At 44.2% G+C, this 24,153-nt stretch overlaps 2 long non-coding RNA genes across 2 annotated transcripts; both read left to right on the forward strand.

Moving 5' to 3' along the window:
• The first annotated feature begins 1,482 nt into the window (after positions 1–1,482).
• LOC136789175 (uncharacterized) lies at positions 1,483–3,063 on the forward strand. Its single transcript, XR_010828041.1, has 2 exons — positions 1,483–2,173; positions 2,328–3,063. It is a non-coding gene; the product is annotated as an uncharacterized lncRNA (long non-coding RNA).
• Positions 3,064–10,250: 7,187 nt separating this feature from the next.
• Positions 10,251–20,425, forward strand: LOC136789174 (uncharacterized). The gene is made up of 2 exons (XR_010828038.1): positions 10,251–11,871; positions 16,313–20,425. It is a non-coding gene; the product is annotated as an uncharacterized lncRNA (long non-coding RNA).
• The last annotated feature ends 3,728 nt before the right edge of the window (positions 20,426–24,153 follow it).

A 24,153-nucleotide genomic window follows, 5' to 3' on the forward strand; every position in this document is an offset into this window, starting at 1 on the left:
ATGTCCCATCACCTAAGAGACATTAGTAAAACATCCATTCGATTCTCCCCAACACTAACATAAGCACAGGAAGTACCAGACATGTTGCTTCTTAGGAATGCCCAATGTGGGGGGGGGGGGGGGGGGGGGGGGAGGGTGGGGGGGCGGGCCGAGAACGGGGAGAAAGACAAGTACTAAATTGATATTCAACAGAAAAGCATTTACTGGGTGTATGTGACCATGTAAGAAAGAGTTTTTTCTAGAGATGTCATATTGTTTAGAGGAAAGGAATGTGGTATTGAGATATGCTTGCAGTGATAACAAAGCTTACCAGACCACCTTGTAAAATGCAGACAACCAGACTCCTTAGGTCTGGTTGAATTAGGTGAATTTCACGGTAATTAGGTGAATAGGTGAATAGGTGGATTAGGAGAATTAGGTGAATTTCACGGTATTTAGGTGAAATTAGGTGTCAAGTCAAGCCAGATAAGGGAAGAAACATTATCACCTCAGAGTAAAAAAAGTCAAAAGAAATTTGAAAAATAACAGGCTGGCAACTGAAAGCCATGTATTGTCTGTGAAGCACTGGATAGACTGTGAACCTGGACTACCCAGTCAATGGGGAAACAGGGGAGTGTCCCGGTCATTGAGAGATAAAGAATATAAACTGTACTATGTGACTAGTAGGTGCGCTCTTGCTTGTGGGACACCCGCCATTGCAATCGTGAATAAAAATGCTACTTCACTGAGATCCTCACCTGAGCCTATGTTATTGGCTACAGAGTGTTTCTCACAATTTGGGGGCTCGTCTGGGATCCAGTCACCTACCGGGGAGCCCCGCCGCCACTGCAGCAGGAAGGCATGACCCGCTGATTTCAGCACTCCTGTGCTGTGGTGACAGTGGTTCTGCAGAGAGCTGACAAAGGAACCGAGACTGGTTAAGAAGGCAGGATCAGTGAAGAATTAGGGAAGAAAAAAAAAAAAAAAAAAGGGTAGGCACTCCGGTTTTGAGAACTGATATCGTTGAGAACTGATCTCGTAACTGTGCATGGTTTAGTGGCTGATATTGGTAGTAGGGTGATGGTTGGACCAGATGATCTTGGAGGTCTTTTCCAACCTTAATGATTCTGATTCTATGATAAGGCATACCTAGGAGAGTACTGGACTGGTGGTGCTGTTAGTGTTATGGAGAACCAAATGGATGTTTTATTAATGTCTCTTAGGTGATGGGTCATAAAGTATAATAAGCATTGTCAAATGTACTTACATTATCAATTAATCTATGTATACTGAGATATTTAGGGAGTATACCGAACAGTCAAATGAATCTTTGAAAGGGAACCCTGGGAGGGAACAAGTACAACCTGACCTTTGATAAGAACCTGAAAATGCTGAAATGAGTTGAACCAGAACCAAGGAGCAGAGAGAGCATGCGTCGAGTGAGAAAGGTGAAAAGTTTAGCAGAGAGGAAGACTCCTTACTGCATCTGGACGACCACCAGAGAGCACCACGCATGTGCAAATGGGAGGAGAGCTAATTAGAATGGAATGCGAGGCTGATGTTGCAACCTGTAATGAATATGTATACCTTACGTAATGTTGGATGTATAAATAATGGCTGGGAAGTAACGGGACTTGAAGCCAGATTTGGGCACCTGCCCCGGCTTCCAGCGCTGAATAAAGCACCTTCATATAATCACTTGGTGGTTATGTGGTTGCTATGCTTACAGTGCTACTGGGGAGGGATAGTGGGGAAATAATATTTAATCCTGATTTTTCTTTAAGTACATTATAGTTGTCATAGTTCTTCCTGCTTTCAATCAATGGCCAAATTAAACAAACAAAAAAATGTGTTCTTCCTGGGTTTTATAAACATAAGTTTGAGTTAATCTAGGTAGACTCAAACAGCAAAGTGAAGATTGCTCTGCTGAGTGTTTTGTCCTAATTTATTATCTGTTTTAAAGATGATACTTTAATTGTGGCATTTAAGTAAAATTTGAATATTATTGCTTTTTGTAACACAGGAAGGCAATCTGAAGAGATATCCAACTCCATATCCTGATGAACTGACGAATATGGTCAAAACTGTCCAGACAATTGTTCATAGACCGAAGGATGAAGAATCTACTGAAGATATTGCCAAGGAGTCGAAACAAGAAAGCCAGAGAGTTTCTGTAAAAGATGTTGGGGTAAAGGTTAGATACAGTATTCTTTTCTGATTTCATCGATTCCTTTTAATTCTCTTCTCCCTCCCCACTAATGCTTTAGCAAAGAAAAAAAAAATCAAAATAAAGGACAGAACCTACCTGTTTACCATCTTAAGAAGTCTAATAAATGTTTGTTTTGCAGTAGCAATTTTCCTCTGACACTAAGAACAAGGAATGTGACTTGGGAGCTGGCTGCTTTGGTTTCTGGAGGATAGCAACTTTATCATCCTCTGATTCTTTAACCGCCAAACTTCAAAAGGAAAATCAGGATCTCTCAGTATCTTGCCGCTGCCCTCATGACTTGAGGTTTTACAAGATAAGTTGGGAAGGCAAGAGTAGCCAGTTGGCACACAAGTCACTTAAGATGCAGCATACAAGTGAGGTGATAAGTGCTGTTTGGTGCTGATGTCTCATTACAGATATTTCTGGCCTTTTTTTACTTAACTGGAAGCTTAACGGTATGAATTTACTCCAATAAGGAGGAGAGTAGAAACAATTGGCAAAGACTGGGGACTATATCTCAGTAATCTACAAAGATTTTTGCAGATTACTACAGATTTTTGTAGATTACTACAAACCTGGGCTGGTCCTTCGTGGGTTTCTCCACTGGCAGCATCTCTTTTGGGAGCTGGTCCAGGTGTGGGTCTGTGCCACGGGGTCCATCCATCAGGAGGGGGTTGCTCCAGCTTGGGACCCCCCCATGTGGGAATAGAAATGCTGTTTTTGCAGTGTTACATAGTATAGAAGGAAGGAATGTGGTATTGAGATATGCTTACAGTGATAAGAAAGCTCAGCAGGTGACCTCCTAAAATGCAGACAACCAGACTCCTTAGAGCAATCAGGTGAAAATCACTATGTTAAGTCAAGCCAGATAAGGGGAGAAAACATTACCATCTCAAAAACAGGCCGGCAACTGAAGGCCAGGCATTGTCTGTGAAGCATCAGATAGATTGTGAACCTGGATTACCCACTCCAGTGGGGAAACAGGGGAGGGTCCTGTCATCAAAAAGTATATAAACTGTGTTTTTGGAACTAGTAGGTGCGCTCTCCTGCTTGTGGGGCGCCCGCCATTGCAATCGCGAATAAATTACTACTTCACTGAGATCCTCGCCTGAGCCTAAGTTATTGGCTACAGAGTGTTTCTCACAATCTGGGGGCTCGTCCGGGATCCAGTCACCTACTGGGGAGCCCCACCACCGCAGCAGCAGGAAGGCATGCCCCGCTGATTTCAGCGGTCCTGTGCATCGACGGTGGCGGTTCTGCGGAGAGCTGACAGAGGGCCCGAGACTGATTAAAGAGGCAGGATCCGTGAAGTAGTGGGGAAAAGGAAGAAGGTAGGCACTCCGGGTTTTAAGAATTGATCCGGTAACTCTGTGCACAGACCAAGGTAAGAAATATTAAGTATTGCCTTGGGGGTCAGGTGAGACTCTGTGTGATGTGTGATTGAGACGTACTTTTGTACGAAGCGAGTGTGGAGTCCTGATCCGCGGTTCCGTAGCTCCGCGAGGGGCGCGGCCGGAGACGGATGAAGCGTGAGATAAGGGAGAGAAAGGAAGAGTCTCGGGAAATTTGGTGTATGGTAAGCCCTTGCACAGGGAAGTGCTTGGCAGTACACCAGGGAAATTTGGTGTACAGTAATCCTTGCACGGGGAAGTGCTCGGAAGTACACCAGGGAATCTGGTAAACTCATAGGTGTGCGGTAGCCCTTGCATGGGGAAGTGCTTGGCAGTACACCCCCATTTTCCAGAATAGGAAAAATGGGAAATATGAGTTCCAGGGGACAGGGAGATATCCCTGGGGGAGTGCCTACCGAAAGTTCTTCCTGAAGAATTATAAGAAATTGGAAAAATAATCTCAAAATTGGAGGAGATGGTAAAAAAAAAAAAAAATATATATATATGGTTAAATATTGTGTATGAGTCTGGACAAAAGAACCAATTAAGGAAACAGCAGTATTTTGGCCAAAATACGGGCCTGATGAAAATTCAGGCTTGAAATTTATGTGTAAACAAAAGATTCCTTTTTTTTTTGGAGGAGGAGCCAAGTTATGCTCCCTATGCGCCCGCCATTGCAATCGCGAATAAATTACTACTTCACTGAGATCCTCGCCTGAGCCTAAGTTATTGGCTACAGAGTGTTTCTCACACCCACCCCCACCCCGATCACCTGCTCCTGCATAGGCTCCTCTCCATGACTAAGAAAGGACTAAAAAGTTTTAAGAGTAATAGGTTTTTAAGGAATCAGGAGCCACGAAGTCTGAAGGAAAATGGATACTCCCTGATGGGAGAGAAATGCTGAATAAAGTGCTAATGAGGCAAATATTAACTGTTTTACATCAAGAGAGTCATTGGGGGGTGCAAGCAATGTGTGATGCTGTGCTAAGAAAGTATGTCTGTGTAGGAATATACACTTCAGTGAAGCAAATATGCAGAGGATGTACCATATGCCTAAAGGTAAATAAAAAGGTCATCCATAACTCACCTAGAGGGGGACGGGAGCCAGGGATTCGACCTTTCCAAAGTATACAGGTAGACTTTACTGAGTTACCTAAAGCAGGGAGACTTAAGTACTTGTTGGTCCTAATTGACCACGTGACTGGATGGGTGGAAGCTTTCCCCTCGGTATCTGCAACTGCGAACACGGTGTCTAAGGTATCACTGGAGCAAATAGTCCCTAGATATGGGATAGCTGAAAACATTGATTCAGATCAAGGAAGTCGTTTCACTTCACAAGTACTGCAAGGGTTAATGCAGGCCTTAGAGATTGAGTGGGATTTTCACACCCCCTGGCACCCCTCCTCTTCTGGGAAGGTGGAGCGAATGAACCAGACATTAAAGAAGCAATTAACTAAATTAGTGTTAGAAACCTGACTTCACTGGGTAAAAAGCTTACCCTTAGCACTGCTCCAGGTTCAAACAGCACCAAGAAAGGATATAGGAATTTCACCATATGAGATGCTGTTCGAATTACCCTATCTGGGCAGAAGGGATGAGATACCGCAATTCGAAACAAGAGAGTTTTCTTAAGAACTGTATTCTGGGGTTGTCCTCTTCTTTGTCATCTCTCAGGACCCATGGGTTGTTGGCTCAAACCCCACCTTTGGAATTCCCCATTCACCACCATCAGCCAAGAAACTGGGTCCTGAGCCTGAGGCTATGTTATTGGCTACAGAGTGTTTCTCACAAGGTGCTCCAGGCTCCAGAGTAAAAGTTCCCATGCGGCCTGTGGAGAGGACTGTGGTGGAGCAGGTTGTCCCCCTGCAGCCCATGGTATACCACAGCAGAGCAGATTTCCATGCCCATGGAGGAGCCCACGGTGGAGCAGGGGGAGCAGGTGGATCTGACCTGAAGGAGGCTGCGGCCCATGGAGAGCTCCAACAGGAGCAGATTCCGGGATGGACCTGTAGCCCATGGAGAGGGAACCACACAGGAGAAGGTGACCTGGCAGGAGCTGCTGCCCGTGGGGGATCCAGGTTGGAGCAGTATGCTCCTAATGGATGGACCCCGTGGTATGGACCCATATTTGGAGCAGTTCTTGAAGAGCTGCTGCCTGTAGGAAGCCCACACAGGATCAGTTCGGAAAGGACAGCATCCCGTGCGAGGGACCCCATGGCGCAGGGGAAGAGTGACTGAGAAAGAGCAGTGGAGACAAAGTGCTATAGAGTGACCACAACCCCCATTCCCCCATTCCCTTGTGCCGCTCAGGGGAAGGAGATGGAAGAGGGTGGATGGGGGGAAGGTGTTTTTGGTTTCTTTCCTTTGTTTCTCACTTCTCTAGCTTGTTAGCAATAGGCAATAAATCTTACTGTCTCCCTACTCTGAGTCTGTTTTGCCTGTCACGATAATTGTTGAGCGATCTCCCCGTCCTTATCTCAACCCTTGAACCCTTTGCACTGTATTTTCTCCCCGTTTCTCTTTGAGGAGGGGGAATGAGTGAGTGGTTGTGGTGGAGCTCGGCTGCCCACTTGAGTAAAACCATCACAACTGCTACGTCTTAATAGCTTCAAAAAGAATTTTCATTTTCTACACTATTTAAAGCTGTGAAGCACGTTCTTTTAAAAACAAATAGGTTTGGAAAACTATGCAAGTTTCTTTTCTGACATAATAGTTAAACCAGGCCACAGACAACTTTTTTGGTTAAGTCAACTGCTGCACAATTGTATTATCCTGAAAGGCTGATTTACTCCTTGCGTACTATAGACACCACAATAAATTTTTTCTCCCCAGTGTATATTATACACAAAAAATATATTTTCTTAGTGTCTCACTGTAGCAAAATGCATACTTATGCGTTTAAACTAAAGAAAAAAAAAGTAGTCTCAAGAGCTTTATCTCCCTGAATTGAACCACAAGAGTACCAGAAGAGAATAATAAAGTTGGCAGCTCCACATATACTGCAGATCATTAAGGAGGTGCTGCAGAGGACATCTTCATGACAGCTACTGTTTAGTTTTCCAGCAAAGATGAAACCCTGAAAACACCGGTCAGCAAAAAAAATTGCCGGCAGCTTCAACAGAAATTGCATTTAGCCTAAATACATTATAGCATTTATTTAAATGTCTCTTATCACTACAAGAGACCTCCATAAACTACTCTTTTCAAAATATTGCATATAATTCATGCTATTAGGGTTAATTATTGCAATTAAGGTCGGAGTAATTTTGTAAACAAAATTTATATTAGATATATGCTTTAATTATAGCTACTGTTCCTCAGTTGGGAGCAACTTAATTTACATAGCTACCGTCCCAAATTATATGCCCTTTAATTTTTACTGAAAATTAGTGACATCAGAAAGAACAAAGGAGGATAGAAAGTATCTATATCACATGAATGAGTAGAATGTTTCACACCTGAAAGACTTAAATTCACACTTTCTGATGCTATACATTTCATTTTGGCATTTTTATACTGCAGACACCACAGCATGGTAGCTATACACACAAAAAGGGTACTCCAATGGAACATACAGTTTTCCAGAGTCACTAAGAAAACTGTCTGCTGTACTTTAAGGGCCAGCAATTCATACTTTAGCTTACCGCATGCAATTAATTCTCTACTAGAATGATCTGGACAGATTGAATATTCAATTGTTAGCTCCTCCTCTTCTCAACCAAAATACATGAAACCAGTACTCCTATTTACCAGTTACTGTTGCCAGAGGAAGACACCTTTTATTGCACATCACAAAATATTCACGACTCTATAGCTGGTTATTCATATCCCATCTTTGGGATCTCTGTTTCTCTCTTTATTGACATTTTGTACCTTTGTTAACCTCCTTAGATCTCCAGGATCCAACTCTGAAAATTCAGAGCATTCCTCTAGCTCATAGAAACAGCAGGAACTGCAAAACCATCAACCTGCTTTTAAGCTGTGATCTACTTCCCAATATGCACTACATTTTTAGTCTAACTATAGAAAAAAAAAAACATCCAAAGTATTTTAAATAAATTTAATACAGACTTATTTTGGCAATATTTTTAACTGGTTTTGTCTAAGTTCCAATATCTGGAGTTTAGTTAATCTGTTAGATAAGAGAATAACAAATTATCATAATATACTGTATTTTATGATAAAAGCAATCTCATAACTTATTTATATTGCTAAATTTACATTTCAAAAAAAATCTATACATTTGAAATAATTTTTTGTTAAGAACAAAAATATGTTTTGTGCATAAGTCTGCGTGCTATTTTAAATTAATTTATTCATTTGGGTTTGGTTTTGGTAAAGCAGCTTGTTATAAATTAGTTCTGGTAGAAATCATTCCCGACACATTGTGGGTAAGGTAGATTGAATTTCAATTTATTTGAGCATTTCAGCAAGCAGCGATAAGTAAAACAGCGCTGGGCAGCCGGGGAGTCTCCTGCTCCGCCAACGGCATGCACCTAAGCCCGCCAGAGTCTCGATTTATAGCCTAGTAGTTCCGGGTTTAGTGGCACCTCCTGGTGTCTTCTACAACTGCGCGGCCTGTTGCTAGGGGGTCTTCGTCAGTCCTCTGGTGGTCGTGGGGATGAAGATCGTCGTCTTCCTCTGCGTTGGGGTCATGACTTTGCTGCAGTATGTGTGTTCTCATGCGAGGGGGAATGCCATTTTGCCCTTATTTGGAGCTGGTTTCTACTGCAATTGTTAACTTAACAGGAAGCTCCCATACTTGTTTTTTTCCTTCAACAGGATATTGGGGGGTATAAGCAATCAACCGTTGAAACCTCCCATCAGCAACATTTAATGAACAAACAAGGCTTTACCCATTACACAGCTGATTCACGGAAGAACTCTACAACTCAAAAGCAAATGAGTTATAAAGTAGGTATGTGGTTTATTTTGGCGCCGGGCGCATGCGGGATAGTTCCCAAAGACATACGCAACAATTCGCTCACCCGCATTCTCTTTTATCCCCTAAAATATTACATATGCCTTGTTTCGCAACACATCAATGCATATTCATTTCCTAGCTCCGCCTAGCCCCGCTTTGTATGCTAATTGTCTTATCAGTCCTTCTGCGCTTGCGTTGTACTCTCTGGTGGTCATCCGGGTGGTCGTCGGGATGAAGTAAGACGTCTTCATCAGAGTTGAACTTTTCACCTCGTCTCCTTGCGCGTGCTCTCTGAGCCCTTGGTCACAGTCCGAACCATAAGGTTGGTTTGATCTGGTTCTCGGGGTCCGAGGGGCTCCTGTTACGTCAAGGCCTTGCAAGTTTGGCATTCTTTATCTTGTCCTTTTACAAAAAATGTGAAAACAGAACTACTAAAAAACAAAGCAACTGGAAGGGTGTTTCTTATACTTGCTCAAAAGGTTCTTGAAGCTGCTCAGCTATTTCTTTGCTTTGATTGGCTTCAAGGACTTTAAATCAAGTTCATGGTAAAAATCACATGGCAATATCTCTCCAGGGAGACTTTTAGGCCTTCCAGTACCTAAAGGGGCGGAAAGGCGGGGGGGGGGCAACAAGAAAGCTGGAGAGGAACTCTTTATCAGGGAGTAGAGAGACAGTAACAGCTTTAAACTAAAAGAAGGTATGTTTAGAGTAGATATAAGGAATAAATTCTTCACTCTGAGGGTGGTGAAGCACTGGAACAGGTTGCCCAGAGAAGTTGTGGATGCCCCCTCCCTGGAAGTGTTTAAGGCCAGGTTGGAAGGGGCTTTGAGCAACATGGTCTAGTGGAAGGTGTCCCTGCCCATGGCAGGGGGGTTGGAACTAGATGATCTTTAAGGTCCCTTCACTGGCATCTTGAGGCACCTAGATTTTGCTTAAGGTTCCACCGAACATGCAGGAAACATTTTCCCATAATGATTTACTATCTTAGTCTGCTGCAGGACTTTCTCAATTCCTCGCATTTTTCTGCAACCAGGTGCCTAGCAGCAGCTCAGTTTTATCATCAAGGTAATTCTTTTTTCACATCAAGGAGCTACCACATTTTTCCTATGTGCCAATACATGGACAGGAACTGGGAGCCCACGCTAATGGCAAAACACTGGAAATCTCAAACCAGTGGTACCGTAAAAGTCGGTCAAAGAAACTCTCTAAGACTCAGTTTGGAGTTTTAGAAAGCAGGCATTCTTTAATTGCGGCGCCAGACGCACAGGGGATCGCTCCACCTAATGTGCGTGCCGAATTGTCCAGGCTACAGGGGATATATATAGTCAAAACATACATATTCATTAGATTTCTGAGAAATAATTAACATATTCGTACTATTTCCCGTAATTCGTTAAAATCTGTAAATGTCCCTGATGCATGCGCATTTGTTTCCACTGGTGGTCTTCCGGGGGTCTCTGGTGGTAGTCAGTAGTCTTCCTCACTAAGTTTGTTGCTTGAACCCAGTTCTTGCGCATGCTCAGACCATCTCGTTCTATCTCGTTCTTTCTTATGTTGTTGTTCCAACTTAACCATGCATACTAAACTAAGCATTTACACATCGAAGGACATGTGCATACCAGGAGTTCCTCACCTATTCTTTACAGGCACATCCTCCAGGCCTAGGTTATTCACCCCCCCCCCCGCCCCCCCCCCCCCCCCCCCCCCCCCCCGCCTGGGATACAATTCTGTATGGTCTTACAGATAAGGCAGATTCTTTAGTGAGTAATGTAGCATTAGACATACAAAGTTTCTAGTCTTCCTTCTATTGACTTGCAGAAAACAGACTCCACAACCTGCAAAGTTGTAAAGTAGAACCAAATCTCCATTCATATGTTAAACTATGCACACCCACACTTTGTTTGACTTTAGCCAGAACCCACTGTACTACACTTTTAATAAGCCAGTTCCGTGAACTTAAAGACTGCTTTTGGTGAAAGAAAGGTTCATAGCTTTGCGACCTTGTTTCATATTGTGATATATGGAGTAATAATTCGTGTCAAGAAGATGGTTGATGTTAATAAAGAAGGGGGAGATGTGGGAGTGTGGCCATGGGGGTCGACAAGCCCCATGGTTGGTGATAACATCGGACTATTAAGGATGAGACCATCAGGAAAGTAAAGAGTTGAGAGGGAACCAAGAAGGGTGATTCAGGAGACACCTTAAACAGGGACATGAAGAACAGGAACAGGGACAGGCTAACAGCACAGGGACAAAAACAGAAAAGGAATGAATAGGGACAGGCTAACAGAACAGGGACGAAAAAAAAGAGCTTATGGGAGGGTCACACTGGCTTACGCAGGACCCACAAACAAGGACTCCAGGAGTTGGAGGGGCAGCCAGAGCCCCCCGGCTGGGCAGCACTCAGTGCCTGCCACTCCCAGGGATGGGCTTGCAAAGTTTTTTAAAGATAGTCTTAGTATGCCTGGCAGCTTTTCTCTGTGTTTTAGTTTGTGTTTGATTAGGGAAGCTGAGGCGATTCCAGATAAGAAAGGGTTAAGAATGTAAATATTAAGGGAGAACAGAACATTAGGTGTAGGGCAGGAAACAGATGTACGGACAATGTATCTCGAAATAGGACATATACGGGCAATATATCTCGAACAAGACATTGGAATCCAAGATAAGAAAATAACGAGCAGAAGAATCGAAGAAAAAACAGTCCTTGCGGTTAGGAAGAAAGCTAACTCAGCAGAATCCTGACCAAGGGTGAAAAGTACACTGTGAGGAAGACTTATGGCCTTCCTCTCTGAGACCACCGACCACAGCTCGACGACCCCTGCCCAAGACCACCGAGAGGATCTGCGCAGGCGCAGGACACAAAAAACTGATTAGCATGAGAAGCGAGAGTAGGCGGGGTTAGATAATGAATATGTATATGCATTAATAAAATATTAATCACTGTGATGTATAAATTTGGGACGGCTTTTCACTTCGGGATGCACGATAGGCGGAAAGATCCCCCGTGCATCCGGTGCCGTCAATAAAGAATAAATCACTTAAAGAAATTGGATTTATGATCTTTGAATCAATCTGGCACCCCAGATGGGACTTCTTCTCTGTCGGACCGCAGGACCCGCTGGGAACAGGACTCCCTAGGGTACCCCCGGGATTTCCCGGAGGGACTCCTCGACTCAACGGATCACTGCGGAGGCAGACACGGACCCCATCATTGTAAGTGATTATATTCTTTATTTTGGTTTATTTGGTTGACCGGTCAATTGGGGTCGTCTGTAAGTCGGAAAGTAAAAGTTTTCTGCAGGACGGCATTTGGTTTTTTTGGAAAGCACTCAGTTGCTGTTGGGAAACAAATAACCTTTGCATGCGAGGTTAGTTTACGTTGTGTTTAAATGTGGAACTTGACCTTGGCTATTGTCTTTGGGATTTTGATTGTACTCTTTATAACGTTACTAGGATCTTGGTGTTATTGTGGAAAGCTGCCGGCTTGTATTGTGTAACAAGAAACATTCTGAACTGTAACATGGGGGGGCAGCAGAGTAGTGGGATTCCAAAGAAAAGCCCGTTGGGATGTATCTTGAGTCATTGGAAAGATATAGGGGGATCCCCCGGTGGAACTGAAAATAAGAAAACGTTGATAAAATATTGTAATCAATGGTGGCCACTTTATAAGTTGGATTGTGAGGAAAAATGGCCACTGAATGGAACCTTAAATTATAATACTTTACTACAGTTAATGTTGTTTCTAAGGAGAGAAGGAAAGTGGGATGAGGTGTCATACGCAGATATGTTTTTCACTTTGAGAAACCACCTGGAATGGCAGAAGGAGTGTGGAATTAACTTAGCCCCACAGGATCCTTTGATCCTGGCAATAGAAAAGGATATGAAGAAGGAAGGGGCAGGAAAAATGAAAAGATGTTGTTCGGCGTGCAGTATCGGGCAGAGATGTTTGAAATTGAATGAGTCAGAGGAGAGAATGGAGGATTATGTCCTCTCGCCCCAGATAATAGAACGAGGCGTGGGGGCGAGCCCAGGAAACGGCAGAATAGATAAGAAAAATGAGAGTTGGGGGAATGGAGACTTTACCCCGATCACGGCTCGAACCCGAAGTAAGGTCGGGCCCGTTATTCAAGCCCCGTTACGACAGGCTATGGGGGCTAACGGACCAGCTCGGATAAAAGTACCTTTCACAACTGCTGAGTTAGATTCATGGAAGGAAGCTGTGAAAGGATACCGGGATGATCCAGAATCAGTGGCCCGGAGGTTTGAGCTGATTGTAAAGAATTTAGATCCCGATTGGAAAGATATAGAGATAATGCTGGCAGCATTATCGGAAACTGGAAAAGCAACTGGTAATTAAGAATGCACAAACTCAAGTACAGACCCAGGTAACGTCAGTTTTACCTGGAACTGTGGAGATATATGTGCCCAGAGTGGACCCAAACTGGGACTATAATGATGAGGGTGATTATAGGTTATTAAAAAGATATCAGGAATGGATTAGGATCGCCTTGGAAAGTGCGATACCAAAGTCTGTAAACTGGTCTAGGTTATATACCATAAAACAGGGGCAAACTGAGACCCCGTCAGAATTTCTCGATCAACTAAGGACAGCAATGCAAAAATTTACAACGATAGACCCCTCTTCTGAGGAAGGTAAAGTCCAGCTAGTATCATTGTTCTTGGGTCAGTCTGCGGACGATATAAGGCGGAAGCTTCAGAAAATGAAAGAGCCGGATGTGAGAGATTTAGAAAGGCTGGTGGAAGAGGCATGGAGGGTATTTAGGAATCGAGAAGGGAATGAGAAACAAAGGCTGGGTAGGGCTATTGCTGCGGCAACTGTTGCGGCCTTACAGAGGCAAGAAGAACCTTTTCGGGGAAAAGGAAGAGGGAATGGGATAAGGGGAAGGTCAGTAAAGCCTCCCCTGAGACTGAATCAGTGTGCATATTGTAGGGAAGTGGGTCATTGGAAAAGGGAATGTCCGAAACAATGGGAGAAGAACAGATTGATGGTAGCTAGTGTATCTCCCGATCAATGAAGTGGACCGGGGGATTCTACCCTAGCAGATCCGCTGGTTAAAATTAAGCTAGGGAAATCAGGACAGGAAGTGGAGTTTTTAATTGACACAGGAGCGACTTATTCTGTGTTAAACCAGAAATTGATACCAGAGGATGAGGATTTTGTGACGGTGATAGGAGCTACAGGCCAGCACGAGAAAGCCTTTTTCCTAAGGCCTTTAAAATATAAGTTAGGGAAACAGATGGGATGAGGGCGTCCAGTGCACCCTCAGTAAGTTTGCAGATGACACCAAGCTAAGTGTGTGTGTCGATCTGCTCGAGGGCAGGAAGGCTCTGCAGGAGGATCTGGATAGGCTGGAGCGATGGGCTGAGGTCAACTGCATGAAGTTCAACAAGACCAAGTGCCGGGTCCTGCACCTGGGCTGCAACAACCCCAAGCAGAGCTACAGGCTGGGAGATGAGTGGCTGGAAAGCTGCCTGGCCGAGAAGGACCTGGGAGTATTGGTGGATAGTCGGCTGAATATGAGCCAGCAGTGTGCTCAGGTGGCCAAGAAGGCCAACGGCATCCTGGCCTGTATAAGAAGCAGTGTGGCCAGCAGGTCGAGGGAAGTGATTGTGCCCCTGTACTCGGCTCTGGTGAGGCCGCACCTCGAGTACTGTGTTCAGTTTTGGGCCCCTCGCTACAGGAAGGACATGGACGTGCTCGAGCGAGTCCAGAGAAGGGCGACCAAGCTGGTGAGGGGTCTGGAGAACAAGTCTTACGAGGAGCGGCTGAGGGAGCTGGGCTTGTTCAGCCTGGAGAAGAGGAGGCTCAGGGGCGACCTCATCGCTCTCTACAGTTACCTGAAAGGAGGCTGTAGAGAGGTGGGGGTTGGTCTATTCTCCCACGTGCCTAGTGACAGGACGAGGGGGAATGGGCTAAAGTTGCGACAGGGGAGTTTTAGGTTGGATGTTAGGAAGTACTTCTTTACCGAAAGGGTTATTAAGCATTGGAACAGGCTGCCCAGGGAGGTGGTGGAGTCACCATCCCTGGAGGTCTTTAAAAAACGTTTAGATGTAGAGCTTAGGGATATGGTTTAGTGGAGTACTTAGTGTTAGGTCGGAGGTTGGACTCGATGATCTTGAGGTCTCTTCCAACCTAGAGAAATCTGTGAATCTGTGAATCTGTTTTTATATTTACCAGGATCCCCGAAGTCTTTGCTGGGGCGAGATTTACTAGAACAATTAGAAGCGGAAATTGTCTTTGAAAAAGGGAAGGTGGGGTTAAAAGTGAGAGAAGAAAAGCTGATAACCGCGCTAAGCTTAATGCTGATACAAGCAGACCCCATCGGTAAAGTACCTTCGGAGATTTTAGACCAAGTTTACCCAGGAGTCTGGGCTACTGACATCCCTGGGCGAGCCAAAAATGCAGCCCCGATAGTGGTGAGATTAAAGCCAGGGGAAAGGCCAGTTAAGATTAAGCAATATCCCCTAAGATTAGAAGACAGGAAAGGAATTAAGGGGATAGTGGATAAGTTTTTAAAACATGGACTGCTGGTTGAGTGTGAATCTGAATATAATACTCCTATACTACCAATTAAGAAGCCAGATGGGAAGAACTATAGATTAGTGCAGGATTTAAGAGCTATAAATAAGATCACTGAAGATATACACCCTGTGGTAGCCAACCCGTACACATTACTGACTAAATTAAAAGATAATTTAGTTTGGTTTACCGTACTGGATTTAAAAGATGCCTTCTTCTGTCTGACTTTAGCCCTAGAAAGTCAGAAGCTTTTTGCTTTTGAATGGGAAAATCCAGACTCAGGACGAAAGGCTCAATTGACCTGGACCATATTGCTGCAGGGATTCAAAAACAGCCCCACGATTTTTGGGAATCAACTAGCAAAAGAGCTTGAGGTTTGGGAGGCCCCAAACACCGAAGGAGTTCTGCTGCAATACGTTGATGACCTTTTGATAGCCACTGAGAATAGGAGCAGCTGCATGCAATGGACAATAAGTCTCCTTAATTTTTTGGGTTTGAATGGGTATCGAGTCTCTCAACAGAAGGCTCAGCTGATTCAGTCACGTGTAACTTACTTGGGGTTTGAGATTTCAGGGGGACAAAGGGAGTTAGGAACAGAACGGAAAGAAACTATCTGCCATACTCCAGAACCACAGACCATTAAGGAATTACGAACTTTTCTAGGGATGACAGGTTGGTGCCGTCTATGGATTAATAATTATGGACTAATTGTAAAACCCCTATATGACCTCATCAAGAATAACCAATCAAAATTGGTCTGGACGGGGGAAGCACGGGCTGCCTTTAAGAAGCTTAAATTGGAGTTAATGCGAGCACCAGCTTTGGGTCTACCGGACTTGTCTAAACCCTTTTGGTTGTACTCTTATGAGAGACAAGGGATGGCTCTGGGGGTGCTGGCACAGAAGCTGGGCCCCTACAGGAGAGCTGTGGCCTACTTCTCTAAACAACTGGATGAAGTAAGTAAAGGTTGGCCGGGTTGCCTTCGAGCGGTGGCCGCTGTCATCATGAATATACAGGAGGCTCGGAAGTTCACTATGGGACAGAAGATAACCGTGCTGGTATCACACACTGTCTCGGCAGTCTTGGAGCAGAAAGGGGCACACTGGTTATCCCCTCAAAGATTTTTAAAATACCAAGCAATACTGGTGGAGCAAGATGACGTAGAAATTGTGGTTACTAACATTGTGAACCCAGCTTCTTTCCTTAGTAACGCTCCTGACGAGCCAGTGGTCCACGATTGTATCGAAACTATGGAAACTGTATTCTAGCCGACCAGATCTCAAGGAGGAGCCCTTGGAAGACGCGGATGAATCATGGTATACTGATGGAAGCAGCTTTGTGAAACAAGGACAACGCAAAGCAGGGTATGCGGTGACGACCACTCAACAGGTAATTGAGTCGAAACCATTACCCCCTGGGACGTCTGCTCAGAAAGCAGAAATAGTTGCCCTTACGCGGGCATTGGAACTAGCAGCAGGAAAGAAAGTAAATATCTGGACAGACTCTAAATATGCATTTGGTGTGGTGCATGCACATGGGGCTATCTGGAAAGAACGAGGATTATTAACGGCCCAAGGAAAACAAATAAAATATGCTGAGGAGATTTTGAAGTTGTTGGAAGCGGTAAAGCACCCAGAGAAGGTGGCTGTTATACATTGCCGGGGACACCAAAAAGGAACCGCTGACTTCGAGGTAGGGAACCGACTGGCTGACCAAGAAGCAAAAAGGGCGGCCGGATTGGCTGAGGCAGAAGCGCTCACTTTAATACCAGACGGTAAAATACAAACTTTAGGTGAAGGACAGGAACCTAGGTACACACAGGAAGATCAAAAGTTAATTGGGGACCTGGGAGGAAAAGCAAGGAGTGATGGATGGGTATACCTGAAAGATAATAGGGTTGTACTACCCTCTAATTTAATATGGCCTACGGTCATGGCAGAACATAATAAGACTCATTGGGGAGCAGACACCTTATATAAAAATCTGAGTCGAGTCTTGGTGGGACGAAATCTGTATACTACGGTAAAACAAGTAACCCAGCAATGCAGTATTTGTTTGCATCATAACCCTAATACAGAAAATAGGGTAAAGTTCGGAATAATCAGTAAAGGAAACTATCCAGGACAACAATGGCAGATAGATTTTTCAGAACTGCCAAGAAAAGGGGGGTATCGATACTTGTTGGTTTTGACAGATACTTTTTCCGGGTGGCCGGAGGCTTTTCCCTGTCGAACCAACAAGGCAAGAGAAGTGGTTAAGGTTTTACTGAATGAGATAATACCGCGTTTCGGAATTCCGGCAGCAATGTCCTCGGATAGAGGCTCTCATTTTTGCGCGCAAATAGTTCAAGAAGTAAGTAAGGTCTTAGGGGTAGACTGGCAACTCCATACCCCTTACAGACCACAGGCAAGCGGACAAGTGGAAAAGATGAATCATCTAATCAAACAACAAATAGCCAAAATAGGACAAGAGACTAATTTATCATGGCCTCAGTCTCTCCCTTTGGCTTTACTTAGAATTAGAGTAAAACCACAGACAAAGGAAAATCTAAGCCCTTTTGAAATATTATATGGAAGACCCTATCAGTTTTTGTTCAGCGGGGAGGACCTGACGCAACTGGGGTCGGGATACTTGTATAATTATTTAATAGGACTCCAAAAACAGTTGGATCAAATATCTAAAGTTGTCTCAGGAACCAGGGCTAGAGGGCTGGACCAACCAATCCACCCCTTTAAACCTGGGGATTATGTGTATGTAAAAGCATTTGCAGGTCGGCCTTTGGAAGAAAAGTGGACGGGACCATACCAGGTGCTGCTGACAACACATACCGCCATCAAGATTAAGGAGCAAACGGCCTGGATCCATTATTCGAGAGAGAAGAAAGCTCCAAAAGCCCCCTGGAAAGTAACGCTGGGTGATGGTGAACTGAAGCTAAAGTTCAGTCAAGCAAAATGAAGACACTATGGTCAGGAGTATTTAGTAATGTAGCTAGCAGAAATTTAGTTAACAGAATTGTTTTATTTCTGTGGCTTATAGTTGTAATTGTGATTCAAGAATTGGAAGGTGCTTCTATGATGATAGAGAATGGTGGGTGGCCTTGGTCTGAAGCCGTAACCACAGAGGATAAGAGCATTAATGGAAAGTTAGCTGTTGTGGTTATTTGGCTAACAAATGGTGATCATTTCTCAAGCGTGTTGAATTGCTAATACAAATTAACATCTCAGCAGTTCAACCAGCCTGTTCTCCTTTCCTCCCATATGTAGTAAGGAACACAGGCCAACAACAATCTGGAACACAAAACTAAAACAGCCCCTGCAATCATCCTTACTGGCACTGGGAACTAGCCAATGGCAAGTTTCAAAGGTGTTACCAATATGGGAAAAGGCTGAAGACCAGGACCACAGACTAATAATAGATGCACTTAGTATGGCGCAAGATAATGTATCTTTAGCTCTTAGTTGTATACAGGTACAGTTATGGATGCAGGCAACGGCTACCTTGATCATTAGGGAAGGAAGTGAAGGCATTTTTCCGGCTGAAGTCCGAAAGATTGTTTGGGACAATGCCAATGATTTTGAAAAGAAGTTCCAATCTTGGTGGACTCTGGTAAATTTTACCTATGATCCCATTATTAACATGGCTACTGCCTTTGTGCTTACTATACGTAATGCTACAGTTTATGTTATCCACCCCATTATTGCACTAGGATTAAATCATGACGAGACAGTGCTCTATCCTTCGGAGCATAGAACCTGGGCCCGGATGAAGAACGGGAAATGGCAGTCTGTGAATCTAGAATCATGTGTTACCCGGGAACAACAAGGATTTATTTGTGAAAGCAACACAATTGATGCTCAGGATGTATGTCTTGACACTGAGCAAGGTGTTTGCCACTTCGAAATTCATCCAAATACTAGTCAAAAGACTGTGCTTGTATATATTGGTCAAGGCTGTGTGTGTTTAAGAACTGCTTGTGCTTTTGTAGAAGTAGATAAGGAAAACATAACTCTACCTAGCAAAAATCATTCTAACTTTTGTATTTGTAACTTTGTTAGAATCATCGGGTGTGATTTTTTATATTCAGCACCAGTGGTATCCCACCAGTTGATCAAGTCCAACAACACAATGTATCACAAGTTATTACCCACACCTATTGGGATGAACCTCACGCTAGTGAAGCAATTACTTAAACACCAAGACCTGATCAAAATTTTAAAAGGCATTCAGGAAGATGGAGAGAAGACTTTAATCACTGTCCACCATGATACAAAAGAAATAAACAGAGTTTTGCAAAGAGTAAAACAAGACACAAATCATAGCTGGTGGGACAAACTCTTTGGATGGTCGCCAACTGCAACTGGGATTTTGAACACATTGTGTCACCCAATTATTGTTCTATTGATGTTAGTTGGTATAAGTTTAATATTGTCTTTTGTAATACTTGTTTGGAATTGGAAATTGTTACAACGAATGGCAATATTAGCTTCCCTGACGAAAGTACATGGCAAGGTATTGAGGGATACATATCGTAGAGGCTGGGAAGAAGAATTTTTGTATTCGGAAAGGTCTCTACTGACATAGCGGAAATATAGAAACAAACAAAGGTTCTGTATAAGATTAGTAAGGATAACATTTCATGGGGCTTTGAGGAAATATGGAATAAGTTAACCTCATGGTTACCCAACTTTCAATAGTTAGAACAAGTTTTTACTGATCTGGTTATGTTATTGGTAGTAGGAATATTTGTATGTATGTTACTGCGATACTGCTAATGATAAGGGCATGCAATGCAAAAGAATTTGCATGGGGAAAAGAAAAGGGGGGATTGATTAGGGAAGCTGAGGCGATTCCAGATAAGAAAGGGTTAAGAATGTAAATATTAAGGGAGAACAGAACATTAGGTGTAGGGCAGGAAACAGATGTACGGACAATGTATCTCGAAATAGGACATATACGGGCAATATATCTCGAACAAGACATTGGAATCCAAGATAAGAAAATAACGAGCAGAAGAATCGAAGAAAAAACAGTCCTTGCGGTTAGGAAGAAAGCTAACTCAGCAGAATCCTGACCAAGGGTGAAAAGTACACTGTGAGGAAGACTTATGGCCTTCCTCTCTGAGACCACCGACCACAGCTCGACGACCCCTGCCCAAGACCACCGAGAGGATCTGCGCAGGCGCAGGACACAAAAAACTGATTAGCATGAGAAGCGAGAGTAGGCGGGGTTAGATAATGAATATGTATATGCATTAATAAAATATTAATCACTGTGATGTATAAATTTGGGACGGCTTTTCACTTCGGGATGCACGATAGGCGGAAAGATCCCCCGTGCATCCGGTGCCGTCAATAAAGAATAAATCACTTAAAGAAATTGGATTTATGATCTTTGAATCATGTTGATCCTGCCTTCTTAATTTGTGTTAATTGCGCTTTCTTATGTTAATAAAGAAGGAGGAGATGTGGGAGTGTGGCCATGGGGTTCGACAAGCCCCATGGTTGGTGATCACATCCGACTCTTAAAGATGAGACCATCAGGAAAGTAAAGCCCTGAGAGGGAACAAAGAAGGGTGATTCAGGAGACACCTTCAGCAGGGACATGAAGAACAGGAACAGGGACAGGCTAACAGAACAGGGACAAACAAAAAACAGCGTATGGGAGGGTCTCGCTGGCATAGGCAGGACCCACAAACAAGGACTCCAGGAGTTGGAGGGGCAGCCAGAGTCCCCCGGCTGGGCAGCACTCAGTGCCTGCCTCTCCCAGGGATGGGGTTACAAAGTTTGTTAAAGATGGAATTAGTATGCCTGGCAGTTTTTCTCTGTATTTTAATTTGTTTTAATAGTGCTTTCTTAATTTGTGTTACTCTTCCTTCTTAATTTCTGTTAATCGCGCCTTCATAACTTGTGTTAAACCTGCTTTCTTAATTTGTGTTAATCGAGCTCTTTTATGTTAATATAGAAGGGGGAGATGTGGGAGCATGGCCATGGGGGTCGACAAGTCCCATGATTGGTGATAACATCCAACTCTTAAAGATGAGGCCATCAGGAAAGTAAAGAGTTGAGAGGGAACAAAGAAAGGTGATTCAGGAGACACCTTAAACAGGGACATGAAGAACAGGTACAGGGGCAGGCTAACAGAGCAGGGAGAAACAAAAAACAGCGTATGGGAGGGTCCCACGGGCATAGGCAGGACCCACAAACAAGGACTCCAGGAGTTGGAGGGGCAGCCAGAGCCCCCCGGCTGGGCAGCACTCAGTGCCTGCCTCTCCCAGGGATGGTTTTACAAAGGTTGTTAAAGATAGACTTAGTATGCCTGGCAGTTTTTCTCTGTGTTTTAGTTTGAGTTAATCCTGCCTTCTTAATTTGTGTTAATCGCGCTTTCTTATGTTAATAAAGAAGGGGAAGATGTGGGAGTGTGGCCATGGGGGTCGAGAATCCCCATGGTTGGTGATAACATCTGACTATTAAAGTAGAGACCATCAGGAAAGTAAACCCTTGAGAGGGAACAAAGAAGGGTGATTCAGGAGACACCTTAAACAGGGACATGGAGAACAGGAACAGGGATAGTCTAATAGTACAGGGACGAAAACAAAAAAGGAATGAATAGGGACAGGCTATCAGAACAGGGACAAACAAAAAACAGCATATGGGAGGGTCTCGCTGGCATAGGCAGGACCCACAAACAAGGACTCCAGGAGTTGGAGGGGCAGCCAGAGCCCCCCGGCTGGGCAGCACTCAGTGCCTGCCTCGCCCAGGGATGGTTTTACAAAGATTGTTAAAGATAGACTTAGTATGCCTGGCAGTTTTTCTCTGTGTTTTAGTTTGTGTTGATCCTGCCTTCTTAATTTGTGTTAATCGTGCTTTCTTATGTTAATAAAGAAGGGGAAGATGTGGGAGTGTGGCCATGGGGGTCGACAAGCCCCATGGTTGGTGATAACATCCGACTCTTAAGGATGAGACCATCAGGAATTTAAAGAGTTGAGAGGGAACAAAGAATGGTGATTCAGGTAACACCTTGTTGTCTGGGGTGGCTTGTTCTCCAGCCATTAAAGCATGGAAGTTGCTGGGTGTTTGCTGTTGCCGGGCAAAGTTGTTGACCAATGACTTGTTAGTGGAAAGGTACTGCTGTGAGGCGGAAATTATAGGAAGGGAGCCTTTCCTGAATAAGGGATAGAATGAAGTTGTGCCCTCACTCTGAGAGATGAAGTTATGCCTTCAGTAAGAGAGAGTTCAAGTTATGCCATCAATAAAGAGGTAGCAGTTACAGATCCTGAAAGAACCCCGGTGTCCGTGCGGTCTTTACGCCACAAATCGCCCCCCAACAGGGACATGAAAACGAACAGGGACCAGAAGAAAACAAACAGGGACATGAAGAACAGGAACAGGGACAGGCTAACAGCACAGGGACAAAAACAAAAAAGGAATGAATAGGTACAGGCTAACAGAACAGGGACGAACAAAAAGAGCTTATGGGAGGGTCACGCTGGCTTACGCAGGACCCCCAAACAAGGACTCCAGGAGTTGGAGGGGCAGCCAGAGCCCCCCGGCTGGGCAGCACTCAGTGCCTGCCTCTCCCAGGGATGGGGTTACAAAGTTTGTTAAAGATGGAATTAGTATGCCTGGCAGTTTTTCTCTGTATTTTAGTTTGTCTTAATAGTGCTTTCTTAATTTGTGTTACTCTTGCTTTCTTAATTTCTGTTAATCGCGCCTTCATAATTTGTGTTAAACCTGCTTTCTTAATTTGTGTTAATCGAGCTCTTTTATGTTAATAAAGAAGGGGGAGATGTGGGAGCCTGGCCATGGGGGTCGACAAGTCCCATGACTGGTGATAACATCCAAATCTTAAAGATGAGGCCATCAGGAAAGTAAAGAGTTGAGAGGGAACAAAGACAGGTGATTCAGGAGACACCTTAAACAGGGACATGAAGAACAGGTACAGGGGCAGGCTAACAGAGCTGGGAGAAACAAAAAACAGCATATGGGAGGGTCCCACTGGCGTATGCTAGACCCAAAAACAAGGACTCCAGGAGTTGGAGGGGCAGCCAGAGCCCCCGGTCTGGGCAGCACTCAGTGCCTGCCACTCCCAGGGATGTGGTTGCAAATTTTGTTAGATAGTCTTAGTATGCCTGGCAGTTTTTCTCTGTATTTTAGTTTGTGTTGATCCTGCCTTCTTAATTTGTGTTAATCGCGCTTTCTTATGTTAATAAAGAAGGGGAAGATGTGGGAGTGTGGCCATGGGGGTCGACAAGCCCCATGGTTGGTGATAACATCCCACTCTTAAAGATGAGGCCATCAGGAAAGTAAAGAGTTGAGAGGGAACAAAGAAGGGTGATTCAGGAGACACCTTAAACAGGGACATGAAGAACAGGAACAGGGACAGGCTAACAGCACAGGGACAAAAACAGAAAAGGAATGAATAGGGACAGGCTAGCAGAACAGGGACGAACAAAAAGAGCGTATGGGAGGGTCACGCTGGCTTATGCAGGACCAACAAACAAGGACTCCAGGAGTTGGAGGGGCAGCCAGAGCCCCCCCGGCTGGGCAGCACTCAGTGCCTGTTTCTCCTAGGGATGTGGTTACAAAGTTTGTTAAAGATGGAATTAGTATGCCTGGCAGTTTTTCTCTGTATTTTAATTTGTGTTAATAGTGCTTTCTTAATTTGTGTTACTCTTGCTTTCTTAATTTCTGTTAATCGCGCCTTCATATTTTGTGTTAAACCTGCTTTCTTAATTTGTGTTAATCGAGCTCTTTTATGTTAATAAAGAAGGGGGAGATGTGGGAGCATGGCCATGGGGGTCGACAAGTCCCATGGTTGGTGATAACATCCCACTCTTAAAGATGAGGCCATCAGGAAAGTAAAGAGTTGAGAGGGAACAAAGAAGGGTGATTCAGGAGACACCTTAAACAGGGACATGAAGAACAGGAACAGGGACAGGCTAACAGCACAGGGACAAAAACAGAAAAGGAATGAATAGGGACAGGCTAACAGAACAGGGACGAAAAAAAAGAGCTTATGGGAGGGTCACGCTGGCTTACGCAGGACCCACAAACAAGGACTCCAGGAGTTGGAGGGGCAGCCAGAGCCCCCCGGCTGGGCAGCACTCAGT

Source organism: Anser cygnoides, unplaced genomic scaffold (genome assembly GCF_040182565.1).
Source record: "Anser cygnoides isolate HZ-2024a breed goose unplaced genomic scaffold, Taihu_goose_T2T_genome scaffold_42_1, whole genome shotgun sequence".
NCBI classification, from domain to species: domain Eukaryota; kingdom Metazoa; phylum Chordata; class Aves; order Anseriformes; family Anatidae; genus Anser; species Anser cygnoides.